Below are 6715 nucleotides of genomic sequence, written 5' to 3'. Positions count from 1 at the left end.
AGCTGAAGGCCGATGCTCAACCGATCGAGCCACCCAGGCATCCCTCAGACTCTACCCAGGCATCCCTCAGACTCCATCTCTTGATGGCGGGAGCTAGGCAGAGTTCACAGCCACTGGCGTCTTGCCACGTGCCTTTCACCTAGAAGCTGACAAAACTAGGACAGCTGGATGACACCCAGAGCTGGTGAATTGGTGGGGAAGCAGACACTCCCTTACGCGGCCGGTGGGAGTGTGAGCCGGGACCGTCCCAGGAAGGGTGATTCTGCAGTTGCTATCAAACATGACACACGTAGAAAAACCTCTGACATCGTAAAACCACTTACCCCTTGCGGGAACTTGGAACACGGCTCAAGTGACACCGGCGAGAAGTTCTTCATTGCGACACCGTCTGTAACACCCGGCGATGGGAAAATACAGAACCGCGGAAGGGTACGTTTATCTACCGGGGCAGGAGGGGAGAGGAAACTGTAACTCGGGTCACATTATTTCCGAGTGGAGGGTTTTAGGGGCCGAACAGCGCTTCACTGTGCGCGGGAGGGGATGTGTGGCTTCGAGGGCGTGTGTAGGCCCATGCGCCTGTACGTGCGTGACATAACCCCCACCCTGTGCACCTGTATGTGCGTGACGTAAGCCCTCCCGTGCGCCGTATGTGCGTGACGTAAACCCTCCCGTGCGCCTGTACGTGCGTGACGTAACCCATCCCGTACGGGCATGGCGTAACCGCACCCATGTGCCTATATGTGCGTGACGTAACCCCTCCCGTGCACCTGTACGTGCGTGACGTAACTGCTCTACGGTCCCTGACCTTCAGGTTTCCGGCGAAGGGCAAGGACGCGTGCTTTGCTTACGTTTCTACCCCTTCCCAGGCTTCACCTCGCGTCTGTGCGGGCCTCCAGCCTGTTTGCCCAGCGGTGTTATCAGCTGACCTTGAGGACACAGGCTTCTGGTCACGGAGAACCAAGAGCCGCTCCCTGACTCCAGACTCCGGACTCCAGACCGGTGGACTTACCTGTTTTCTCTTCCTCCCACTTCTCCTGGACCAAAGGGCTTTGGGTCCACCCGGGAAGGTGGTGGGCCTCCTCCCTAAACTTCTCCCTACCAGAGCACCCCACGGCAAAGGCCACCCGCAGGATCCCCCCCTCCTTTAGGCGAAAGCTCCTTGGTTGTACCTGCTGATTGAGGGCTCCTCCCCTGGTGTCTGGGCAACCGGACAGGCCTGGACTGACCTTGGACAGGTCCTTTCTCTCGTTTAGGGTCACTCCTCCGAGCCAAGGGGAGAGGTCAGTGCCAGCTTTGCCCGGTGCCCTGCTGAGGGATGGTGAGAGCAGCTATCGTCCTCAGCATTCTGCATACATTGACCCATTTAATCCTTTGACATAGGTCCTCCTACTTTAGGTGTTGGACAAAGGAGGACACTGGGGCTCTGGTAGGTAACATGATTTGCCCAAGGCCACTGAGCTTGAAGTGGGCAGAACTGGAACTTGAACCTAGGCCATCTAGCACTAACGTGCTCATCTTCTTCTGGGTGGGCGTGTGGTTTCCTTAGAGCCTGAGTGTCACGATCATGAATCCTCCCAACACACGAAGCCGCCGCAGATCCAGCATTGGCGGTAGACCCCGAGGTATGCCAGTTTAGTGGTCCTCGCACTGAGGACCAAAACAAGGGAAGGGGTATCCTTAGGGTTACACCTCCAAGGAGAGGCAAGTGGGGAGTCAAAGCAGTGAAGGGGTGACTCTGATGGAGATCAAGTCCTGGGGCCCCTCATGGGGTGCTTGAGATCAACCTCATTCCCACTGAACAGATGAGCAAATCAAGGCTGCCCAGTCTGAGGCAGGGACAGGAGAGGAATGCCGGCCTCCTCTGGCTGGGGCAGGCCATTTTCCAAGTAAAGGTAGGGGGCTGTCTTCCCTCTTCCTTCGAGGTGAAGCCAGGCAGTCAAGTTTGAGAGGCCTGGGTTCACATCCTGGTTATGCCACTGTCCTCACTTTGTGGCTTTGGAGTTGGGCCTTCCTGACTCTGATACTTGGTTTCCTTCCCTATACAACTGGGGGGTGGTGGCTCATTTCAACTGTACCAGCTGTTAAAATACTGACATACTGAAATACTGAAATACCTCCAGATCTGGTTGGTAAAAATCTGTTATCCTGAGACCCTGAATGCCCCCCCCCACGCCTTGGCCTATCTGGGCCCTCCTGTGGACACCCCCATGTTCCAGCAACTCAAAATTAAACGCCAGGTCAGTAGAGACCACCAGGCCACCGCTTCAGCAGTCGGCCAAAGCTGTTACTGCCACAGCCTGTTCTGATGGACAGCTAATATTTGGGAATACTGTCTTGCTTCTGGGAAGAAGGGTAACGGCTTGTAGGACTGTGGTAAGAATTCAGTGGGTTAACATCTCTCTGGAATGACCAGGAATGACTCTCTGAATGACTTGTTAATAATAGGAATAACAATAACAGCACACCCATCTGTCTTTCTTTGACCTCAGGAGCAGTTCAGTCTTCTCCCGTGTGCCTCTCAGGACTCAGTTTCCCCATCCCCATGCTCCCTAAGCCCCTGCCCCTGGCCCAAGTGTCCCAGGGGCCAGGAGGGCAGGTGGGGCCACTATCTCCCTAGGCTGTTTGCTCTCTCTGTCTCCCAGGGCTGCTACCCTAGCCAGAGCCCTTGAATAAAAGGCCAGGTCACCTGTGTCCTGCTTCCTCCCTCCGGCCGGGATCATGCTTCCACTCCTCACTGCTCTGGCGCTCTGGGGGACGCTGGCCACCCCAGCAGGTAGGCACGATGTGTGTGGTCCCTGAGAGCAAGTGAGAGCCATGAGAGACAGTCCAGGTTCACATGTGTGAATCTAGCTTCAGAGTCTGAGGTTCAGCCCCCTCCCCCCTTGGCTTTTTGTCTAGCAGAGGCAGTTGAACTGGGCTTGAGACCATGGTTTGGGAGTCAGGCTACCAGGGTTCAAATCTTGGCTCTGCTGCTTCTTCACTGTGTGACTTTAAGCAAGTCAAGGAACATCTCTGTGCTTCTATTTTCCCATCTGTGAAATAAGGGTGATGATCCCCCTGCCTCAAAGCCCTGTTGGGGAGGGGAAAAAAAAGCTATGAGGGCATCCATGGAATTAGTGTGTTTGAAGAGGTTTTTTTTTTTTTTTTTTTTTTAGATTTTATTTATTTATTTGACAGAGAGAAATTACAAGTACACTGAGAGGCAGGCAGAGAGAGAGAGAGAAGGAAGCAGGCTCCCTGCTGAGCAGAGAGCCCGATGCGGGACTCGATCCCAGGACCCTGAGATCATGACCTGAGCCGTAGGCAGCGGCTTAACCCACTGAGCCACCCAGGCGCCCTGAAGAGCTTTTTTAAGAGCTTAGAATAGTATCAGGCCATACATAGCCCTGTCCAAAGGGACTCTTACTACGAGCGGAGAGCAGTTACCGTTCCTTACTTTGCCTAGCTGCCTCCCACTTTGGTTCTAGTTCTGCCTCCATTGGCCCAGGCTGGGGATCAAGTGGCCTGGCACTTAGCCAGGATCTCACTGCGTGACCTTGAGGGAGACTCTGAGCCCACCTGCTTTCAGTTTCCTGGTCGTATTTTCATCCATAAGCGGCAGGTGTATGAGATGAGGTTCGCTGTTTTCAAATCACGCGTCTTCGAGCCTCGAGGTTTCTCGGAAGAGCCCTTACATGCCTCTCTGCAGGTCAACAAGAAGGCTGCCCGGTCGGACGCAGTTCCTCCCAGCTTAGCCCAATAGGCACATTCCATTTTTATACGTTCAACTCCAGGCTTGTGAGGGAGATCCCCTGGTGAGAAGTGGTAGATAGGCTGGGATCACCCCCCCATCCCCTCCCCCACTCCAGCTTAGAGATGCTGATCCCTGGCTCTGAACTTTGCCCATCTGGAACAAAGGTCACACACTTCTGGGAAGTTGCCCTCCCACCCCAGCCCTTAGTCCTAGTCTTGAAAATTGTGTGTGTGTATGTGTCTCTCTCTCTCTCTCTCTCTCTCTCTCTCCTTAAACCACAGGCTCTGATCATACCTCTCTCCCCACAGGGACGTCCAAGGCATGTCCAGCTTGCTCTCTGCTGGGAAACTGTACCGAGAGAACCTGTCCTGCTGCCAAGGAAGCCTGCTTGTTCAGCCAGATGCAGCTGGGTGGGGGTGTCAGATGGGGACTGGGTGGAGGACCAACAAAGTGGGTGGGCAGGGGTTGGGGCAGGGGAGGCATGGAAGAACCACCCTGGGACTAGAGGTTGCAGGAATTGCCTCATAGCTCAGTTTGGGGCCACTGGGGTGGGGCTGGAGCTGTGGGGCTCCAGCTGCGGGGGCTTCCATGCCAGCTGAGGTCCCTGATCGACCTCTGGGGACTGCCACAGATGGGTCTGTGGTCCGGGGTCGGGAGAGGCAAGAATCTCTAATCTCTCCGCCTCAATGTCGACCCCCAGAAAATGGGACTGTCATCAAGAATGGGTCATGTGTCATCCCTGGGGAATGCCGAGAAGGTGTCTACTCCCTGACCTATGGCCCCCACTGGAGTCTCTGGGTCAGCACAGCGTGTTGTGAGATCACCTGCAAAGGGGCCACACGACAAGGTTTGTTGGCAGGCCTTGGGAGGCACACCCCCAGGTAGAGTGTTGTGGGAACTTGGCCTCAGTTTCCAGCTCTGCCTGGCTGACCAGGGCAAGGAGAACCTCATTATTCTCAGCTGGAAAATGGGTATGACTTGAGCTTTTCAGGGGGTGCCTCCCAGCACAAGGCTAGCTGGTAGCAGGCACTGGAGAAATTATAGTTGTACTCACTGAGCTACTGGGAGGCTAGAGAGGAACCCCAAAGTTTTGTTTCTCCTTGGGAGAGGAGCTCCCCCGAGGGCTAGCCAAATGGAGCAAGCAATGTAGGACTGGCAGCAGGCCCAGTCTAGGGTAGGCCAGCGAGGCCCCAGGGTGCAAAATTTAAGGAGGCATTCACTTTCAGGCGCTGACTCTGCACTTGCATGACCTTGAGAGGGAGCGGCTCCTTGCTGGCCTCACTCCAGACCCAGCCCTGAGTGGCGATAAAGATCACTTTTTGCTGCTTGGTTATTTGTCCAAAGAAAGAATTTGTATTTGGCAGGTGTAGCAACAGGGGGAGACCCAAGACAGCTCCACACTCGGGGCTCCTGGCCATCCTTTCAGCCAACCGGGATTTCCCTCCTCCTAAAAACTGTGCTGCTCATTAAATAAAACCACCAGTTCCAAGCTGAGAGGTTGGCATGCTGCGGGGTGTAGAAAATGCCGGTTATGATTGTAACTTCGTTAGACGAAATTTCTACGTATAAAGAAAGATCAAAGGGACTGTCTCGGAATACCCTGATGGAGAGTCTAGAGCAGCCGCTACCCAGGAGAAATGCAACATGTGCCATAGGCATGGGGAAAGGTTTTCTGGTAGCCACATTACAAAGTACGAAGAAACAGGTGAAATTAACTTTAATAATGTATTTTATTTACGGTAATATGGCTAAAACATTCTTTTGACCTGTATGTAATCAATATAAAATTAAGAACGAGATATTTTATTGTTTCAAACTAAGCCTCTGAAATCTCAGGTGTATTTTATGCTCGCAGCACATTCCGAAGGGAACCCACCACATGTCTGTCTTTCTTTTCTTTTCTCTTTTTAAAGATTTGTTTATTTGAGAGAACGAGAACACAGGGGCAGAGGGAGAGGGAGATAGAGAGTCTCCAGCAGACTCCCTCTTGAGTGCAGAGCCCCACGCAGGGCTCGATCCCATGACCCTGAGATTATGACCTGACCTGAAGTTGAGAGTCAGACACTTCATTGACTGAGCCACGCAGGTGCCCCTCTTTAGTCAACTTTTCTGTTTGCCAATATTACCATATAAACCCACATGAAAATGATTGGTGGCTTAGTTTTGACTCCGGAGAAATATGCGTAAGCAGTTTTCTCTTAAACATTTCAGATATCTAAGAAAGTTCTGGAATTGATCAGGTGGTGGAGAGCCTACAGGCCACAGCCCTGCTCTTTGGCGGAACACCACAATGTCTTAAAACCTAAAATAACATGATCGCTTTTTCATGGCTTTTGGAATTCAGTGTGTTCAAGGGAGGGCTTTTTTTTTTTTTTTTAAAGATTTTATTGATTTATTTGACAGAGAGCGAGAGCAGGAACACAAGCAGGGGCAGTGGGAGATGGAGAAGCAGGCTTCCCATTGAGCAGGGAGCCCAATGCGGGGCTTGATCCCAGGACCCTGGGATCATGACCTTAGCTGACGGCAGATGCCTAATGACTGAGCCACCCAGGCACCCCTAAGGGAGGGCTTTTGTCATTGTGGTCAGTGCTGTGTCTCCAGAACAGGGCCTGGCACACAGTCGGTGCTCAATAAATGTTTGTGGAATGAATAAAAGAACCTACAGGATCCAGCCCGAAGGTTCATTTAGGACAAATGACCAGTGTGGGGCAGCCACACCTTCACCTCTGTTTGCTGAGACTATGTCTTCGGGGGTGGAAGGAAGTGACTGAGACCAGACTGGTCTGACTTTGGAGGAAAATGCTCTGGACTGTGGTGGGGGTGGTGGTGAGAACAGAGGGCTGTGGGGTTGGGGGGGATGTTTTCTTAGCCTTCATCCCACCCTGACCACACTCCCCCCCACAAGATGTGGCGCCTGAGGCCCCGCTCAACGGAGTGAAATGTCACTACTGTTTCGGGGATGAGTCAGCCTCATGCGAGTCT

At 53.1% G+C, this 6715-nt stretch overlaps 1 long non-coding RNA gene across 5 annotated transcripts; it reads left to right on the top strand.

Annotated features, from left to right (window-relative positions):
• Positions 1–5227, top strand: LOC123391191. 5 transcript variants are annotated; one of them, XR_006605845.1, is made up of 9 exons: positions 4–429; positions 867–999; positions 1254–1280; positions 1381–1426; positions 1547–1622; positions 2643–2773; positions 4042–4143; positions 4434–4580; positions 4960–5227. It is a non-coding gene; the product is annotated as an uncharacterized LOC123391191 (long non-coding RNA). The 5 variants fall into 5 exon arrangements; XR_006605844.1 differs by having other exon boundaries at positions 1–429; positions 1254–1426; XR_006605843.1 differs by having other exon boundaries at positions 2–429; positions 867–1280.
• The last annotated feature ends 1488 nt before the right edge of the window (positions 5228–6715 follow it).

This window comes from Mustela putorius, unplaced genomic scaffold, assembly GCF_011764305.1.
Source record: "Mustela putorius furo isolate JIRA1106 unplaced genomic scaffold, ASM1176430v1.1 tig00000196_pilon_pilon_pilon, whole genome shotgun sequence".
NCBI lineage: Eukaryota > Metazoa > Chordata > Mammalia > Carnivora > Mustelidae > Mustela > Mustela putorius.
The sequence above is the reverse complement of the archived record's forward strand: the minus strand, read 5'-3'. Positions and strand labels throughout refer to the sequence as shown.